Source organism: Hevea brasiliensis, chromosome 12 (assembly GCF_030052815.1).
Source record: "Hevea brasiliensis isolate MT/VB/25A 57/8 chromosome 12, ASM3005281v1, whole genome shotgun sequence".
Taxonomy (NCBI): domain Eukaryota; kingdom Viridiplantae; phylum Streptophyta; class Magnoliopsida; order Malpighiales; family Euphorbiaceae; genus Hevea; species Hevea brasiliensis.
In genome coordinates, this window is record NC_079504.1 from 32,582,550 (window position 1) to 32,602,718 (window position 20,169).

The window sequence follows — 20,169 nt, forward strand, 5'->3', positions numbered from 1 at the left end:
AGCTAATGGGTCCATCTTGGAAATAAGCTACTTGATCATCTCACTTTATTATTGTTGTGCTACTAAAAAGCTTTCCATCATAGATTCCATAGTCATCTTCAGTTCAAGCTATTATGGTTGAGGAAGTTATGGCTGTTGAGGCTAGTTTTGATTTCTATTTTGAAAGCTTAGAGGTTATGACTGTTGAGGCTAGTTCTGAATTTGTTACTAGCTCCTATTGAATTGGCTTGCAATCTATCAAGCCTCTCTGATAATTGGTCAAATTAAGCATTGATCATACTCTGTGCATTCAATTTTAGTGCACCATTTGTTCTCCTTTTGTCTCTTCTTTTATTTGACCATTCAAAATTGTGGTAGGCAACTGTCTCCAAAAGCTCAAAAGCTTCGATAGTGGTATTCTCCATTAGGTCTCCCCTAGCTGCTAAATCTATAGTGCTCCTTACTGATGATAGTAAACCATTACAGAAGTTTTGAATGAGGAGTCGATCCTAAATGCCATGGTGTGGGCACTCCCTCTTAAGATCTTTGTACCTTTCCCATGCATCATAGAGAGATTCATTATCTTCCTGTCTAAAGGTGTTGAGTTTAGCTCTAAGTTTAGCAGTCTTCCCCGGTGGAAAGTATCTTGCTAAAATGGTTTGTGACATATCAATCCAATTAGTGAATGATCCTATGGGTTGAGATAATAGCCACTTTCTTACTTTATCCCTAAGAGAGAAAAGGAATGCTCTTAGTCGAATGGTATCTTCAGAAATGCCATTCATCTTGAATGTATCGCAAAGAGCAAGAAAACATTGGAGATGGTAGTGTGGATCCTCCATTGGTGATCCTCTAAATTGAGTCCATTGAATCATCTGGAGCCATGTTGATTTCAATTTGAAATTGTTGACATCGATTGTTGGTCTAGTTACACTTAGTTAAAATCCTCGAATAGCTAGGGCTCCATAGCCTCTGAAAGGTTTTGGATGATGGTCCACCATGGTTGAAGTCTCAGCTTCCTGTTGCTTCTTTCCCCTTTTGATAGCTCTAAGAGTTTTGTCTATTTCTGGATCTAATTCAAAAAGTTCTTCTTCTAGTTTAGTTCTCGTCATAAACTAAATAAAAGATCTTGAAATAAAGTTAAAAGAACAAATAAGATAAACTAATAAAAACTAGGTAAAATAAAATGTCTTAATTAATTATATTACCTATTGTTTAATATCAAACATAAAGATTCCTTGGCAATGGTGGCAAAAACTTATTGTGCAAAATCTCGCAAGGTGGAATTGCTATGCTTGAATGTAAAAGAATTAATCCCCTGACTTATTTCTGACTTTTTATATTTATATCTACTATAAATATAAAAGGGCTTTTGGTAGCTGAAAGTCCCCTCGACAGCAATGGTATAAATAGCCCATTTAGTTTGAATTTCAAAGAAAAAGTAATTTTTTCCTCTCTCTCTCTCTCTCTCTCTCTCTCTCTCTTCTCTCTCTCTCTCTCTCTATTTTTGTTGCATGCAAAGGATTTTTTCCTTAAAATTTATTTGATGTGAAGTTTTGAGAGCTTCAATACTTGTTTTGGTTTGAGAGCATAAGATTTCAAGAGATTTTAAAGATTTCTTTAACCTCTATCTTAAACTTAGTTCCAAGGGAGAAAGGTATTTATTTTCTTCTTTTCAATTTAATTTGCTATATGTTTTTAGTATATGTACTTGGGTAAGAAAAGTATTTATGGATTGCATGTGATAGTGGTGTAGTTTAAACCTTTGAGTTTGGTAGAGTTATTACATGCAAAAAGGGTTTGTTTTTTATAAGGCTAAAGAGTTGATAAGCATGAATTGGTTAGTTTTAAAGAAAATAGTGTCAATTAGGTCAATTGATGTTTGTAGCTTTAGTGTTCTTGAATGAAGATTGAGTATGATCTTGTTTTTAGGATCTTAGATGAATGCATGTAACATCCAAGAATAGTTTCAAGTTAATGGAGGCCCTAGGTATGTGTTTGTATAGTTGGATCATGTTTGGAGAACCTTGAGATTTTTGAAGTTTTGAGGATGAACTTGCTATAGAATTCGAACTTAGGAATTCTAGAGATTCCCAAGTTCGGCTGCCGAAGATCATTACATTGCAGCCAGAGTGGCCATAATTCTCTGGAGATTTCTTGGTTTGGCTGCTGAAACCTAGGACTTCAATAGCTGATGTCCCATGCTTCGTCAACCAAAGTTGGTTCTGCTAGCCTTATTTCCCTTTTTGTTCCAAGGCTCCAAAACTTCTTTCTATGATCCAAAAGGACTTAGAATAAGATGTTTAGTATGTGTATAGAGCTTTTAAGCTCTGAATAACTCTTTAGGGTTTGATGTTTATAGGATCGAACTTGAGGGACTCGGGGAGCTAAGAATCCAAGGATGGCAACCGTTCATGTAAGGTGTTTGATAGACTACAAGAGATGAGTAACACTAATCTTAATAAATAAAAGTGATTTAATTGAAATCATAATCATCCACATGCCTCTATTAGGATATATGCATCGGGAACACAAAGATGTTGCATTTATGCATAATTGCTATTAATGCCAATGAATGTTAGATGACCCACTAGTTTCCCCTATGATACAGCTATGTTATATGTCTATGATCATGCATGATATGATATGATGTGGTAAGACTAGGTGAGGCCTAATAAGCAGAAGTCCCGAGGAGCCTTTATATGAGCCAGGCACATTGGAAATGTTATGTATTTAAGAGAAAATTCTGAGGAGCCTCTGTATGAGCCGACACATTAGATATGGGAAATCACTGGTGACAAGTTCAGCTTATGTAAAATGTTTGTGATGTGAAAACTCATGTGATTGATGCATTATATATGAATGAAATGAATAATTTATGTTTGGTTAGTTTACTCACTGAACTCTTTGAAGCTTACCCCATTCACTTAACCTAGATGCAAAGTTACAAGGATAGAGGTGGCTTCAAGGAGAGCTAACAACAAGAAAAGCTTTAGAAAGTTTTATGTGTATTGAGTTTATAGAAATGACATGTAATTTATTATGGTTAGATACTGCGTTGTAAAGAATTTTACTATGTATTGTTTAAGTTTAAGATATGTAAGAATGTTTATCTTAACCTTTAAAGCATCCTCATTAGATAGTTATGAATGTATGAGAGAATTACACTTTAGCATGTATGAATGAAATGAAAGGATTTAAATTCTAAAACAATTTTAAAGAAAAAAATGATGTATGCCCCAATGTAAATGCTAAAGTGTGACTATCTATGAATTGCTTAGGTTTTAGTTCATATGGAATGAGTTATATTTCATAGGTTTAGGCTTGTTTCGTATTCTAGCAGCCTTAAGCTGACCTGTTCCCTAGCATCGGTAATGGTCCTTGGTTAGGTTGTTACGATATATACTTAACAAATAAAATTTGATCATTAATGAGAAAAAGGGTTGTAAGCTATAGACCTCATCTACAAAGCTGAATCAGCTTCCAAGACACTAATTGCACTATTTTTGCAATGTCATAGGCATTCGCTCCATACAAAGGACAAACAGGTTGTAACATCTTAGGCCCAACTAGCCTAAATAACATTTAGGCCCTATTTCATTGGGCCCAAAATAGTTAACCAAGTTATTTTTTAGTAGTTGGATGGGCTTTACAAACTCATTATATGTGACACCCCTTACCCGTCTACAGTGTAGCCGAGCAAGATATGTCACACAGTGTACCGGAACACCATATTTTATCTCAATTATTTTTATCTTTCCTTAATTTATTTCTTAATGGTTATGAAGTGCAATTTGTGAAATTTAACTCATTTAAGTCATTTATTGAAATTATAAATTCATTTGAGGTTCCGAAAATTTTATAGAACATTCGACAGAGTATCGGCTAAAAATGAATAAAACAGTTCTTTGGAACCTGTGAAAAACACTTCCAATACATTTTCAATTATTCTCAAACTCCATTTTATCAACATAATCTCAATATTTCTCAACCATTTCTCAAAAATTCTTTTATTTATCATTTATTCATTTCACATGATAATCATGTACAATTCATAGATAAATACTAAATTTTCATTTATAAACACAAATTACAAATATTTGCATTAATACCAAAATATATTACATGAGTTTCAACTATACATGATAAAATAAAAGTTTAATTACAAAATACAAACAGTACAAAATACCAAAATGGGACCTAGTATCCTACCAATGCACTGAAGTCTGTGAGGTGACACGGACGCTATATAGATCTGTATACAAGTCTCACCCAATTTGTGGTTTGCTAGGCTCTCTGGCCAATTCTTCAGTACCTACGCGTTGCAAAAGCAACGCGCTAAGCATAAAGCTTAGTGGTGCCAATAATAAAAGAAAATATAATATGCAAATAAAAGTAAAAATTTCCTGGCTATTGTGCTTATAAGAAATAAATAATTACTAACTTATGGTTTAATCGAAGGCTAATTACATCTTATGATATTAACTCTTTCTAGCATTTTATTAATCGTTTTCTTGATGATTTTGAGCCTCTTTTTATTGTAATCATTCTTGTTCTTTATCTTGATATTTAATTTCCTTACTTCCTTTAATAATCAATTCAATTACATTTATACTTTTTCATGCCCAAGTAACCTATACTGGATGACTGGATTGGATAAATGGGTAGATTGACACTGGGTACCAAGTACCTCGGACCGTCACATTATATATCCCTTTACTACTTGATGTGGAATGTTGCAATGTCTCCCTCTAAATTTGAGAACATCTTTATCATATTGTATGCTAATGTTGTGCTATATTGTGTACAATTACTATGTTAAGATCGGATCCTTAGGTATTGTAGTTCATTGGTGCCTAGAATGGCTCCACCTTGTCTCTAACTACAGTAGTCCTTTCCTTATTGGCCTGCCAACTTTACATAGTTTTCTAACCCAAGATTGGTTCTAATACCAATTGCAACATCAAGACCCAATTGGCCTAAATAGCTTTCAAGCTCTATTTCACTTGGCCCAAAATAGTTAATCCAAGTTAGAAGTTGGACTCAGGCTATATAAACCCATTGTATATCCCTTTCCTACATAATATGGGACATTTCAAAAGTAAGGATAGAGGTGGTCTCATTGACAAAGGCATCTTTCCAGGCAAAAACCCTAGTAGCATTTCCATTATACACAACTTGCATAAAGCTAGAGGATACACAATTTAAAATACCTTTTAGAGCTCTAACGAAATACCTTAGTCCATAATAGTATCAAATGGAAAGTCCCAAGTCACTTGGTCGTGGGTTTTTTTTTCTAAATCCACTTTAATGGGCATGAATCCAACCTAATCTTTTTTTTTTTTTTTTCTATGCATAGAATTAACAACTTCTTGGACAGTTATAATTTTATCAGCCATGTTTGTGCTTGAAACAAAGCTTGTCTAGGTTGGTCCAACTATGAAGGGCAAGACGACCTTCTTTAATGTGTTTGAAATCACTTTGGTAATGACTTTGTAAATTATAGTGCACAGGCTAATCAAGTGAAACTAAGAAAAAGATTATGGAACTTTTACCTTTGGGATCAAAGTTATTTAGGTCTTATTCGTTTTTTCCTCCATAATGCCTCCTCTAAAGACTCTATGGACCTCTTCCAACATAGTTAGACCAACCACGCTCCATTGGCATTGATGAAAATCCACATGTAACCTGTCATATCTTAGGCCATGTTCGGCTATTAGCTATTTTAGTAGATGTCAACTGTTAGCTTTTAGATATTAGCTATTAGTAGTTAACTGTTTATATAGTGATTTAATAGAAGTTTTTAATAAAAATAATTGTTAGATTATATATTAAATGTAAAATAGTGGTATCATCTTGTCAACCTTTGTCAAAACATGCCTTCAACCTCTAAAACCTAGGAGGGGTAACTTTTTATAAATCACTCCCTCAACCTTTAAATGCTAGATTAAACACCATGTCACTAAACAATATAAATAAGAGACAGTATTTTGACTAGGGTCAAAATACTAAACGCTACCTTAAAAGCTACTACCGAATAGGGCCTTATAGTATTCCAAGGCTTCATATCAAACAAAGCAACCTTTAGTTTGCTAGAGTGACCGGATGACATAGAGGATCTATCAAGTCCATTGGTAACATATGAAACATATTCCTAATAGGATAAGTTAGGCAATAAAATATCTCTTCAGTATTTAAAGAATTATAGAACTCAACTTCCACATCCTTTAAAATATCTTGATCCTTAATCCACTCCTAGAACAATTTTTAATAAGAAGTGGAAAATTAGTTGAATTTGAGAAATGGAAAGAGTAGATGGTGGATAACTAATAGGAGTAGAACCCAATAGAGCAAGATCCCCATACACCCACCAAAAAACTAACTACAACTTGCTAGTAAAATCTCCTAAAACTGAATATGAGCATTTCAATCCTATTCCACTTCCTACAAGACATAATTTTCATATTAAAAAAAAAGTTGCAATCTCCTAATTGAATCTAGTCAAACCTTGATTTCTCACTACAAAAATCTATCAATATAACAATGGATTTGAATACGTTGGTGATTACCAACGGATTACCAATAGATTTTAAAACTCATTAGTAAATTGTGACATAAAAAAATTTAGTGTTCAAATTATCAATGAATTTGAAATTTGTTGGTAATTTTTGAGGCATAAAAAAAATATTTAGTCTTCAAATTATTAATGAATTTCGAATCCATTGGTAATTTGTGAGACATAAAAAAAATTAAGTATTCAAATTACTAACGGATTCAAAATCTGTTGGTATTTACCAACAAATTTTGAAATTCGTTGGTAATTTTCAAAGAAAAAAATTTCACCTTTATTTTCAAAAAGCCTACATTTTTTTTAATTACCAACATAATCCATTGGTAAATTAGTAATGGATTTCAAAATTTATAAATTACTAATGAATTTCAAAATCAATTAGTAATTCTTGGAAGGAAAAAGCCCACTTTTTTGGAAAAAATTTAACAATGGATTTGCAATCCGTTGATAATTCTATTGGTAAATCATATATCTAATCTAAAAACACTATATTTCTTTTCATCATTTCATTTATTCAATAATTTTCTTCTCTTCCATTTTAATTTTTCTTCTCTTTTCTCTTATTTCTTTGTTTTTTTTTTCTACCATTTTCTTCTCTTTTCTCTCATTTTCTTTTCTTTTCTCTCATTTTCTTCCCTTTGCTCTAATTTTTTTTTTCTCTTCTTTCAATATTTTCTTCTCTTTTCTCTTATTTTTCTTCCCTCTTATATCATCATTTTCTTCCCTTTTTCTCTCATCATTTCTTCTCTTTTCGCTCATTTTATTCTTTTCTTGCTCATTTTATTCTTTTCCTCTTATTTTCTTCACTTATTTTTTCATCATTTTCTTCACTTTCATTTTTTTCTCCCTTTCAATTTTTACCATATATTTTCCATTTTCAATAATATAATTTTCCCTCATTTCATTTCCTCATCTTTATTTCCTTTCTTTCTTAAATACCATTTTTTTCCTCTCATTATAATATGTTTTTAATAATTACTAGTCATAAAATAAAAACATATTTATAATAATAAAATAATTTTAAATCTCAAAATTTTAATCTACAAAATAATAATAAAATTTATTATTTTAGTTGAAAATATATATTTTTTATTTTTTAAAATTATTAAGGAATTTATTAACGAAATTTAAATCTGTTATTGCAATATTTGATTTTTTTTATATTTTATTTTTCTATCAACAAATTTTGAAATTCATTGGCAATACGAACGAAAATTTCATTGGTAATCGATTGGTAAATACTAACGCACTTGAAATTTAGTGGTAAAAAATTTATCAACAAAATTCACTGCAACTGTCTGAATCAATTAGTAATTAAAATTACCAACAGATTTTATAGAATTACCAATGAAATTAAAAATCTTGTAGTGTTTGGTACTTTTAAACACACGAGAATATATATATATATATATATATATATATATATATATATATATATATATATATATATATGTGTGTGTGTGTGTGACTAATGCTCTTTGGTAGACGCTATTAAAAAAAAATCTTTGATATTCCCATAACAAACTAAGATAAAATCTCTTTCTGTAAATAATTTATTTTAATTAAAAAAAATTTACAGGTAATAAATGTGTAAAAATAGTAACAGAAAGAGACTACACATCCATGAATTAAATTAAATTTATTTAATATAAAATTATTCCTTATATTTAATTTCATTGTCAGAGTAGCAAGGAAAAAATTGTATTTAGTTTAATTGGCCAACCACCAATTCTTTTCGATCAATCAAAGCTTACGGCCTCGGTCACATGTTCAGATTGAGCATTTGGCTCGCTTTTAAGATGTTAATATTGACTCATAGACATCTAAATAAATAAAATAAGGTAATTAAATTAAATTTATTTAATATAAAATTATTTTTTATATTTAATTTCATTATCAGAAAAGCAAGGAAAAAGTCGTACCTAGTTTAATTAGCCAACTACCAATTCTTTTCTATCGATCAAAGCTTATGGCGTCAGTGACATGTTCAGATTGAATGTTTGACTCGCTTTTTAGACGCTGATGACTAATAGATATCTAAATAAATAAAATATAATAATTAAATTAATAAATATCTAAATAAATAAAATAAGGTAATTAAATTAAATTTATTTAATATAAAATTATTTCTTATATTTAATTTCGTTGTCAGAGAAGCAAGGGAAAAATCGTACCTAGATTAATTGGCCAACTACCAATTCTTTTCGATCAATCAAAGCTTACGGCGTAAGTCACATGTTCATATTGAGTGTTTAGCTTACTTTTTAAATGCTGATGATGACTAATAGATATTCAAATAAATAAAATATAATAATTAAATTAATAAATATCTAAATAAATAAAATAAAGTGATTAAATTAAATTTTTTTAATATAAAATTATTCCTTATATTTAATTTCGTTGTCAGAGAAGCAAGGGAAAAATCATACCTAGTTTAATTGGCCAACTACCAATTCTTTTCGATCAATCAAAGTTTACAACGTCACTCACATGTTCAGATTGAGTGTTTAGCTCACTTTTTAAATGTTGATGATGATTAATAGGCGTCCAAATAAATAAAATAGGGTTAAATAAATTAAATTTATTTAATATAAAATTATTCCTTATGTTTAATTTCGTTGTCAGAGTAGCAAGGAAAAAATTGTACCTAGTTTAATTGGCCAACTACGACTTCTTATCAATCAATCAAAGCTTACGGTTTTAGTCACATGTTCATATTGGGTGTTTGGCTCATTTTTTAGATACTTATTATAACTAATAGATATCCAAAAGTAAAATATGGTAATTAAATTAAAATCATTTAATACAAAATTATTTCTTATATAGAAAAAATCGTACTTAGTTTAATTAGCTAACTACCAATTCTTTTCAATCAATCAAAGCTTAGGGTCTCAGTTACATGTTCAGATTGAGTGCTTTGGCTCACTTTTTAGATGTTGATAATAATTAATAAATATTCAAATAAGTAAAATATGGTGTTTGATAAATTTTTAAAAATATGTATGAGTTATAGTTTGTATTAGTTTTATTTTTAAAATTGATTCTCATTGGTTACTAATTGATTTAATTTTATTTTTAATTTAGACTATGTTATTCTTTTAAAAATTTATTAATTATAAAAATTTTTCTATCTTTAAAATAATTTTCCATATCAATAAATTTTTTTAAAATTATAATAAATAATAAATAAATATAAAATACTATAAATATAATAACTATAATGTTCCTTTTTATATATATTAAAAAATAATCATATTTTAATATGTTATATAATAAATTAATAATTATATGTATATTTAATAATAAAATAAAAAAAATATATACTCTTATTAATTATTATACATATAGTAGTAATAATTAGACATAATTTTACTAAACGCTTAAAATATATCAGCTAGTATCAGCTATCAATTAACAAAAACATATATTAGTTACATCCAATAATTAAACCAAACAGGCCAGAGTGGCCAACTGACTCACTGTTGTGGAGCAAGTCAACTTCTCCTCCTCTCCACCTTAATATATAATTTTGTTGGTTTGTTGATTAGCTGTGCAAAAAAAAACCATCCCCTTGTACTACACAGCAGCAACTAAAATTTCTCCAAACCGGTGGGAAGCATTCCTTCTTCTCTCCAAAGGTTTTCCCTTTTATCTGAAATATGATAAATTTAGCAGAAAGTCCTCCAATTTTTCTTAATCTTCTCATCTAATCTTCTACTTATTAATAATTGATTAATTTGATCATATATATATGTATGTATATATGTAGGCTTATTCACACGTAGATTTATGACTATTTGATTGATTTTTTTAATTACTGTTTTATTCACTATCATAATACCAACAGGAACTCTATCATGAACACAGAATAGCCTCTTACTAGTTAGATTTTTATATTACACTCACCTAGCTTTTGCCTCGCATAAAACTCTCGACTCTCACGCCAATGTTTTGGCATTTAATTAACTTGCTTTGGCTTTTTTCTTGGACAGGCTATCAGGGGACGGCTTTCACTTTTTTGTTTTTCTTTCTCTCATAATACACCATCAAATATGCACAAATGACTACAAATGAAGAAGAAAAATGGATGGATCGGAAAAAAGAAAAGGTTAACCCTCTATCCTTGTTTGAAGTTCATGAATGTATTTTGATGTGGTTTGTGTTTAAAAATAATTTTATTAGTTTGAATTTTATTACACAATTCAAAAAGTTTTTAACTATATTTTAAATTAGAGATTTTATGAGATTAATATAAGAGATTAAATTAATCGACAGGTTCAGAACTATAACCTTTCACTAGTTTAATTGAGAATGGTATGAACTCGTATATGGCTATGCATGGCTCTTGGTTCCGTTGAATCGAACTCGAGAATCAACAAAAACAGATGCTGTAGGCAGCGGTGGATTTATTATAATAAATTTAAGTACTATATATGAGATTTACATATTTATTTAAATTGACCTCTCTTTTTTAATGGATAATGTATTTTTTACTAATAAGAAATTAATTAACCCCCTACGTATTGAGCAAATTATACAATTTTAATATAATTAATCATATATATTTGTCTTTATATTTATGCAATTAAAATTATAATTGTGTGCAAAAAAAAATTTAATGTATGTGCGTATAGTTATAATTATCATTATAGTTATGGACTATATAAAATTTAATGCTATATCTTTTATTCTTTTAGTTTTTCTTAACAATTTTAAACATAAAAGTATTGAATTTTCTTATAATCTTTTTAACTATAAATGTAATGGTGTTATCTTATATTTTGCATGGAATTATTATGTCTTATTATGAATGATTTATATTAATTTTAGTGCTTTTCTCATGTTTTTATTTTGATTTGAGGGTGTTATTTTGATGTTAATACTACTCTTTTTGATTATGTATAAGGGTAAATAATTTCAGTTATAACCGAAAAAATTGAAGCGAACAAATTAATTTGGTTTACTCAGTTCGGTTGATAGGTTCAAATGGTTGGGTTCGATAAATTTTACAGAGGAATTTCAGTTTTCAGTTGAATTTAATTATTTTAATAAAAAAATTGATTAAACTGAATTGATTGAAATTATATAGGCTGATTTAAAGGGTTGTCATTTTATGCTTTAAGGGCTTTCGTTTTCACAAAGCCCAACTTCATTTTTGTGCTTGGCAATGGTTTAAAGGGCTGTCATCATTTTAGTGGTCTATTCCAATCTCATTACATTTTGGATATAGGGACCTGGAAGTGATGGATGCTAATATTTAATTTAGTGGGCTTAATTAAAATATGTGATTTATAAGTTATAGAATACGTTAATTGATTGAGGTTGGAGGTGCAGATAAGCCTTTGCTATCATATGGGCAAATTAAATCTTTGTTTACAGTAATATTAAAGTAATGGATACATCTCACGTTCTGCAATGCCAAAAAGTCATTGTGTCAGTTTTTTTTTTTATTTATATTTTTATTTTTATATAGTTCTTGTCATTGTAAAAAGGAAGACAAGACGTAACTCCCTTGTTTTTTTATAATACCTTATTTATGAGTATAAATTTTATTAAGAAATTACAAAGTTTTATAAATTTATGGCATACGTGCCATCTACGGTTCTTATATAATTTGGTGGGCGTATTATCAGCCACACATTCAGTTGCCAATAAAGTCAACTTCACTTCCTCTCCACTTTCCTTAATATATAATTTTGGTTGGTTGGTTTGTTAATTAGCTGTGTAAAAACAGCATCCCCTAGTAAGCAGCTGCCACTACAATTCCTCCAGATTGGCCGGAAGCGTTCCTTCTTCTCTCCTAAGGTTTTCCCTTATAACTGAAAACTGAAAAATTTAACAGAACGTCCTCCAATTTTGCTCAATTTTCTTATCTAGTCTTCTACTTATCAACAAGTGAAGTGTGTGTGTATAGATATATCGTTGGCTTAAGATAATTCTTTTCTAGCTGAAATTTATCACAAATGCATGCCAGAATTGGCTTATTCACTAATTAATAATTTAGATTTATGACTATATGGTAGATGTTTTGATTGATCGATGGATGCATGGTGTGGATGATGTTGTTCTTTTTATTTTTTTTGTTTGAAAGCATGCTGTATTTTTTCTCTCTTAATGTTGAATTCCCTTTGCTAATATGTAATTTTTCAATTAAAAAAATTCAAATTTTTTTTAATTACAAATTTAATAACAATTATAATACCAAAAAGAACTCGAATTTGCTTCTTATTATCTTATTTTCCCTTATCAGGAATGAACTAATTTGCTTCTTGTTTTGCTTGTATTTATCTTATTTTCCCTTTCATGAGAATAACGCGCTATGATAAAATATTAACGCATTTTATATGAATTTTTAATATTGAAAATATTAATTAATATGCTATATTTTCAAATTTAATGGAAAAAAAGTGAGAAACTTAAAATTATTGCTTTATATTAATTTATTTATTTAAGACATGAACCAATAATAATAGTGCTGAATGCAGTGACATAATTAACCAAAGAAGAGCAGAAAACAAGTGAACATATTAGGCCAAAATGGCCTCAGCTGCTGTTGACCACGTGATTGGACTAACAGTGTCTACTGTTCAGAATGAAGCAACATTATCAGTAGGCATCAACGATGAGCTTGACGAAATTAGGAGAGAACTAGTAAGCATGAAATCCTTTCTACATGATGCTGAGAGAAAGCAAGTCATGTCAGAAGTAATGAAGACATGGGTTGCAGATGTGAGGGACATTGCACACCAAATTGAAGACCTCATTGATGAGTACATGTATTACGTGTATCGACAACAACATTTCACAAAACTCCATCGAATTTTTCGCACTCCAAAAACTCTTTTGGAGACGCGTCAAATTGCCTCTAAGCTGCAACAGATCAATAAAACCATCAAAGGGATGGATGAGAGGAGACAGAGATATGATATTGATAGTATAGAATGCTCCAATGACCACTACAATTTTCCATTGTACCAAAGGGATTTAGCTCTTTTTATGAAAGAAGATGATGTTGTAGGGTTTGTAGATGAAAGTCGGTTGTTGAAAACATGGTTAATGGATAAAGAAGAACATCGAACTCTCATTTCAATGGTTGGAATGGGGGGATCTGGTAAGACAACGCTAGTTGCCAAGGCCTACAATGATGAAACTGTGAAATCCTATTTTGAATGTTGTGCATGGATTACTGCCTCTCAGACATATACGAGAGATGATTTACTCAAAAGTTTAATCAAAGAATTCCACCAGTCAAGGAAGGAAGAAGTTCCTAATGATTTGGGAACAAAGGACTTTAAAGACCTCGTAGGCATTCTTATTGGGTATTTGGAGCAGAAAAAAATACCTAGTTGTCTTGGATGATGTGTGGGATACAAATTTATGGGAGGCAATAAAGGTATCACTTCCAAATAATCAGTTCGGAAGTCGGATAATGCTTACAACTCGAAAAGAAGATGTGGGATCTTATTCTTCTGATGTTAGAAGTCACTTTCTCACTATTAAACCGCTGAAGGAAAAAGAAGCTTGGGATCTCTTTTGCATGAAAGCATTCTCAAGTTATCCTGATAAATCTTGTCCAAGAGAACTTGAACCTTGGGCGTTAGAACTGGTGAGAAAATGTAAGGGCCTACCTCTTGCAGTTGTGGCTTTGGGCGGTCTCCTGTCATCCAAAAAGTCAATAACAGAATGGAGTAGTGTTTGTGACAACTTGAACTGGCAGCTAAATAATAATCAGATGTTGGAAGTAGTCAAGAGCATTTTGTTGCTTAGTTTCAGTGACTTGCCATCCCCACTTAAGCATTGTTTCCTCTATTGTTGCCTTTTTCCAGAAGACTATGAAATTAAACGTAAAAGGCTCATTAAACTATGGATAGCGAAGGATTTGTTCAGCAAGTTGACAGGACTGCACCAAAAGAAGTGGCAGAAAGCTATCTCATGGAACTCATACTTCGAAGCATGCTTCAAGTTGTCTCGCGAAATGAATTTGGGAGACCAAAACGTTGCAAGATGCATGATCTTTTGCGTGAGATTGGTCTATCAATATCAGAGAAAGAGAAGTTTGGTGTTGTATATGATGGAAAAGTTGAGATTGGAGAATGCGAATCTCATCAAGCTCGCCGCTTGTCTATTCAAACAACTAAAGGGGATCTTCAATCATATGGTAGTATGACACAACTTCGTTCACTGTTTGTGTTTGTGAATGGTTCTGTGTCTTTCTCAGATAAATTGCTATCAAAATTCAAATTATTAAGAGCTCTGGATTTGGAAAATGCCGCAATTGATTTATTGCCAGACGTGGTGGGGACTCTATTCAACTTAAGGTACTTGAACCTGAGAGGGACTCCAGTAGCAGAGCTTCCAAAATCTGTTGGAAAACTTCGAAACCTTGAGATGTTGAACATTCATAATACAAATATAAAAGAACTTCCGAGTGAAGCAGTTGAGTTGCAGAACTTGCGCCTTCTAAAAATGAGCAGTGAGTGGATTGGAGACATCCATAATTTTGAATTTGCCCCGGGGGTGAAAGTACCATTTGAAATTAGCAAATTGAAGAAATTGCAAGCCGTGGCACACATTAAAGCTGAAGGGGAAATAGTAAGGCAACTTGGGAATATGACCCAGCTAAACAGAATGGGCATTGTAAATTTGAAAGAAGCAGATGAACAGAACATGTGCTCTTCAATCCAGAACTTGAAACTACTAAACTACTTGTGTCTGATGGTGAATAATGAAGCGGAGTTCCTTCGAGTGAAAGCATTGAAAACACCCCCACCCCAACTTCAGAAGCTTCTTTTGTTTGGGAAACTAGATAGGGTACCGCATTGGTTTTGCTCACTTCAAAACCTAACATATTTGTGGTTGCATTGGTCTAGATTGAGGGAAGATCCACTCCCTCACATTGCAGCCCTGCCCAAATTGGGACAGCTTGTTCTAGTTAATTCCTTTGTTAAAGAATATCTACATTTCTGCAGTGGCTTTGCTATGCTTAAAATGTTATGTATGGTTAATTTCCCTCAATTGACAGGAATAAATATAGAGAAAGGGATTATGCCTGATATCCATGAATTGGTTATCGATTCCTGCTTGGCGTTAAATGCTGTGCCTCAGGGTATTGAATTCCTAACCAATCTTCAATCTCTGGTTTTGGCAAACTGTTCTTCAAGTCTTATAGGACGTGTAAATGATGTGGAAAGCAAAGATCGTTCAAAGGTGCAGCACATTGATGCGTCCCTACCGCAAGTGCACGGGTCGTACAAGTAGTATAGAAAAGATATCGATCCCACGAGGAATTGTGTTAGTGATTGAATTTTTGATATAAAAAGTTGAGTAAATTGAAATATTTTTGAAATTAAAGCAATGAATTGATGGGTATTGAGAATGTGAAATATATGTGCAAAATTAATATTCTATTCAAAAATGTATTAATTAAACTAAAATTGCATCAAATTGAAATAAGCAAGTTCAAATATGGCAAGATTTAAAATGGCAAGTAATTAAATTCAATTGAAAATTAACAATGGTAAAAAGGCGATTCCGGAGTTCGGAATTTCATATTCGAGTTATTTTGGGATTTTAAATTGGTTATCCAATCTTGTGAAACTAATGGGTTTTAAGGAGATTAATTCTTAAATCCTTTGAATTCCCTTTCAAGTGAGACAAAGAGTGCCTTAATCAATCTAATCCTACTTTCGTGGACTTCAAATTAATTAAGACCCATTAAGTTCTTTAATTAATCTATGAATCCTCTTAATCCTTAGCCTATTTCTAGGTCTAAGTTAATTAAGTCCAATTTCTTGATTATCTAATCACAAGGCCTTCTCCTTTCGGTGCTTCAACCATGGATTAAGAACATTATTTAATGGGATCCTACACTAAGCATGTCATTAAGCATACAAGAAATGAATAAAACTCATCAAGACCACAAAATATGGATTACCCAATCAAAATCCACAAAATATCTCAAATATTACAACCCTTACTCCAGAATCAAAAGTAAAACTACTCACTATCCATAATGCTTACAAGATATATTGAGTTTAAATGGAAATAAAGCTTTAATCTAAGCTAAGAAGTAAGAAATTAAACACTAGAAATGTAGAAAAATGTAAGGAAAGAAAGAAATCTGCAAATCTTAGTTGAAAATGGTGTGGAAGGTGAAAGTGACTCCTCAAATTCTGCCTCTTTTCTCCTTTCCTTTTCTGCTCCTTGTCTCTCCCTTCTAAAATGGGAAAATGAGACTATTTATAGCATTTTTCTGACATGGAGCCCTAAAATGGTGTGTTCTAGGAGGAATTATCGAGGAATCTTACTTGACTCATTAATGAACTCTTTATGGGATGCATAAGTGGGTGCATAAGTTATGCGATCCCTTATGCGATTTTCGATCTGGTTCACTTATGCGTTGCATGACTTGGTGCATAGGCTATGCACAATTCCGTGAAGGTGCATAAGGGAGGTGAGAATGTGCATAAGCTATGCGATCTCCTTATGCACATTTAGTGGTTGCAGAACGATGATCTTTCTCCTTATGCAGATCTGCATAGCTTATGCGGCAAGTTATGCAGTTTGGTCAATGCATATTTCAGCTTGAAAACTTGTTTTGACATCTTTGGCTGTAGAAGACACTCCTCAATGGCAAAATTCTCTTCAGTCCTTCAAAAACACCATTTTTCCTATAAAACAAAGTAAAAATTACAAATTAATGCAAAATTGACAACTATGAAAAACTAACTAATTAACTAATGAAATTAGCTAAAAATGACTAATAATCAAATAAAAATGGTTATAAAATTAGACCTAAATGACTATGCAAAATGTATGCAACAAATACCCCCAAACTCAAGCTTTTGCTTGTCCTCAAGCAAACTTTAAAATGTAATGCAAAATTTTTAGGGGTGCATTGTCCAAAGAGCTATGAAAATTACCTATTAAAGTAACTAAACACACCTTTAGCAATACCATCAATCCATATACCCATCCTTCAAGATGCAAAGAATTTAATGCTTATCCAAGCTTTCACCGCTTAGCCATCAAGTCAATTATCATTCAAAATCCCCAAACCAACCAATCAAAAGAGAGAGTCATGCTCAAAAGGAATTCTAAAACAATCAATAGTCAAAGTGTCTCTATATGGAATGATGGAATTGAATGAGTGAATGAATAGTTTTCCAATCCCATAGGCAAATTCCCTACTCCCATCTCCACTAATGTAGCAAGTACTATCTAGAGATCAAAGGTCTTTTTAGGGATGTAATGGGGCCATGGGGTTCAAAATGAGGCTAAGAAGAAAGATGGGTAAAAAGGCTTCAAAGCATGAGAATATTTTCAATCTTGACAACATAAGGTACACTTCTTATTTTATTATTTTTTTCTCTTCTTTTTTTTTATATATATATATATGGGGCAGAGAAATACACAATGAGGATTGTCAAGTGCTAGCATAGTTTACAAAACACATAAAAATGGAGGGACATTTTGATTCTTTAAACTTGTATCTTGCATTTTCTTTTGATGATTGTCCCTAAAATTTGCCACCCCCAAACTCATTTCTTTTAATACTTTGGGTGGATTTCTTTCATTTTGAATGACAATAGTGAAAAGCACATATACTAGCACTTTTACAAGATGACAAGCATTTCTTCTCCCTTTTATTGTATTTTTTTTTCTTTTCTTTTTTTTTTTTTTTTTAATATATATATGTGCCTAATGTTGTAAATAATTATTCTCATGAAAAGGGTTGGAGTGTTTGGTTCATTGGCTAGGTAACAATAGGGATTTCAAGAAAAATTAGGGATAAAAAGGCTCAAAGGGGTTTGCAAGGGTAAATTTTAATTAGGAAAAGGGCCAAAGGTTTAAAATGAGAAGGTTTAAATCAAAGAATGCCTAATCATTTCTCTTTTCAAGTACAAGCTAGTATTTCGCCTTGAAAGGTTTAGAAAATTTGTTCTAGGATTGGTGAGACATCATTTGACTACTTTATATCCAATAACTCCCTCTAAACATTTCCATCTCCAAATGACTAGTTGGGTGGCTTTTTGGCTAAGAAGATATAGGCAAGGGATAGACACTTCAAAACCTTGCACCTTTTAGGAAACTTTCAATCCACAAACCCAACTAAAAGGCGAGTCAAATCACTCTCATAGGCAGCTTTTCAATACTCAAGGGATTTGGCAAAAGATTTTAATGCATGATGCATGATTCCTAAAATGAGTAATGCATTAACTAAATGGAGGAAGTCTATTTGTATGCAATGTGTGCAATGTGATGTATAATGTGTATGTAAATGTGTAATGTGTGTGTGTGTATGGATGTATATGTAAAATATTTACAATATATGTAAATGGAATAGAATGAGATGCTCTATACTCAAAATGTGAAAAGTTAAAGCCAAAAATCAAAATGTGCACCCCCAAACTCAAAATTGGACATTGTCCTCAATGTCTCAAGTAGTGGATAACCAAAACTCAAAGCAAATGATATTGACCAGGAATTGTAAAAATTAAGAGCAAAAAGAAAGAGTTACCTAGTATGGAGCAGAGGAGAATTCAAGATATAAAGGGATGCATAAGAAGCTGCATAGGTTATGCAGAGTAAAGTACTGTCCAGATCAAGTGCATAAGTAGGGTGCATAAGCCGTGCGGTTCTACATGAGTGACAATATGGGTTGCATAGGCTATGCAGGACAGTTGCATAAGGGGAATACAACCTGTGCAGTGCTGCATAAGTAGCAGAAAGGGTTGCACAGGCTATGCAAAACAATTGCATAAGGAAATTTATAGCCTGTGCAGTATATACAAAAGCTGCTGCATGATGATTGGCAAGGGGAAATGTACAACCAGCAGTAGAAGTATTGAAATATATACAGAGTATGGGCAAATATGTACAAAAGGGCAATAAGTGCAATGAAAATCAAAGAAGACTAATGTAATAGCTATCCAATAAAACTTCAAGAAAAACAGAATTTAAAACAAACTAATTCAGAACAAACAAACATAATTCAAAACAAACTATAAATGTTTGAACATATTTACAAAGAAAAGGTCCTACAAGATTGAACAAAAGTAAAACAGAAGCTAATCGAGGTCTATTGTTTTGCCCTTGTCCAAAGATGTTGCTAAGAAATTTGGTAGCCATTTGTATCGAAATGATGGTGCTGGAGGAGGTGATGGAGGTGGGGGTGGCATGCCCAGAAAGATCATGAGTTGCTTCACCATTTCCTTCAATTCTTTCTGCTTGTCCCTGGTTTCCATGACAAGGTCAAATAGGTGATCATGACGATCCTTGAGTGTATCAAGACCAGTGTCAAGTTTCCTATCCACAAAGTAGATATCATCACTAAGCCTTTCAAGATAGGTGAATAAGGCTTTAGTGTTGAATACAGGAGGGGCTGTGGAAGAGGAAGGTTCAGCTGTAGGAGGTATGGCCGAGCGAGAAGCTGGTCTCTGTGTGCAGTGGAGGGTGGGGTAGGTGTAGTAGGGTCTTTGTGGGGTGATGGGAAAGGTTGGGTTTACGGTTGTGCAATGGGCTCGATTTACTGCAGTTGGGCGATATCAAAATATGACAAATTGAACCCTGTTTTGGTTAAGTGTGCAGTATCAAAATATAAAATGTCCACAAGTGCT

General features: G+C 31.9%; 1 non-coding gene and 1 pseudogene across 1 annotated transcript; both read left to right on the top strand.

The window, feature by feature from the left end:
- Nucleotides 1-492: 492 nt before the first annotated feature.
- LOC131171685 (small nucleolar RNA R71) lies at nt 493-599 on the top strand. The gene has a single exon (XR_009142343.1). It is a non-coding gene; the product is annotated as a small nucleolar RNA R71 (small nucleolar RNA).
- An 11,074-nt stretch (nt 600-11,673) lies between these two features.
- On the top strand, nt 11,674-16,861 carry LOC131168838 (disease resistance protein RPM1-like; annotated as a pseudogene).
- The last annotated feature ends 3,308 nt before the right edge of the window (nt 16,862-20,169 follow it).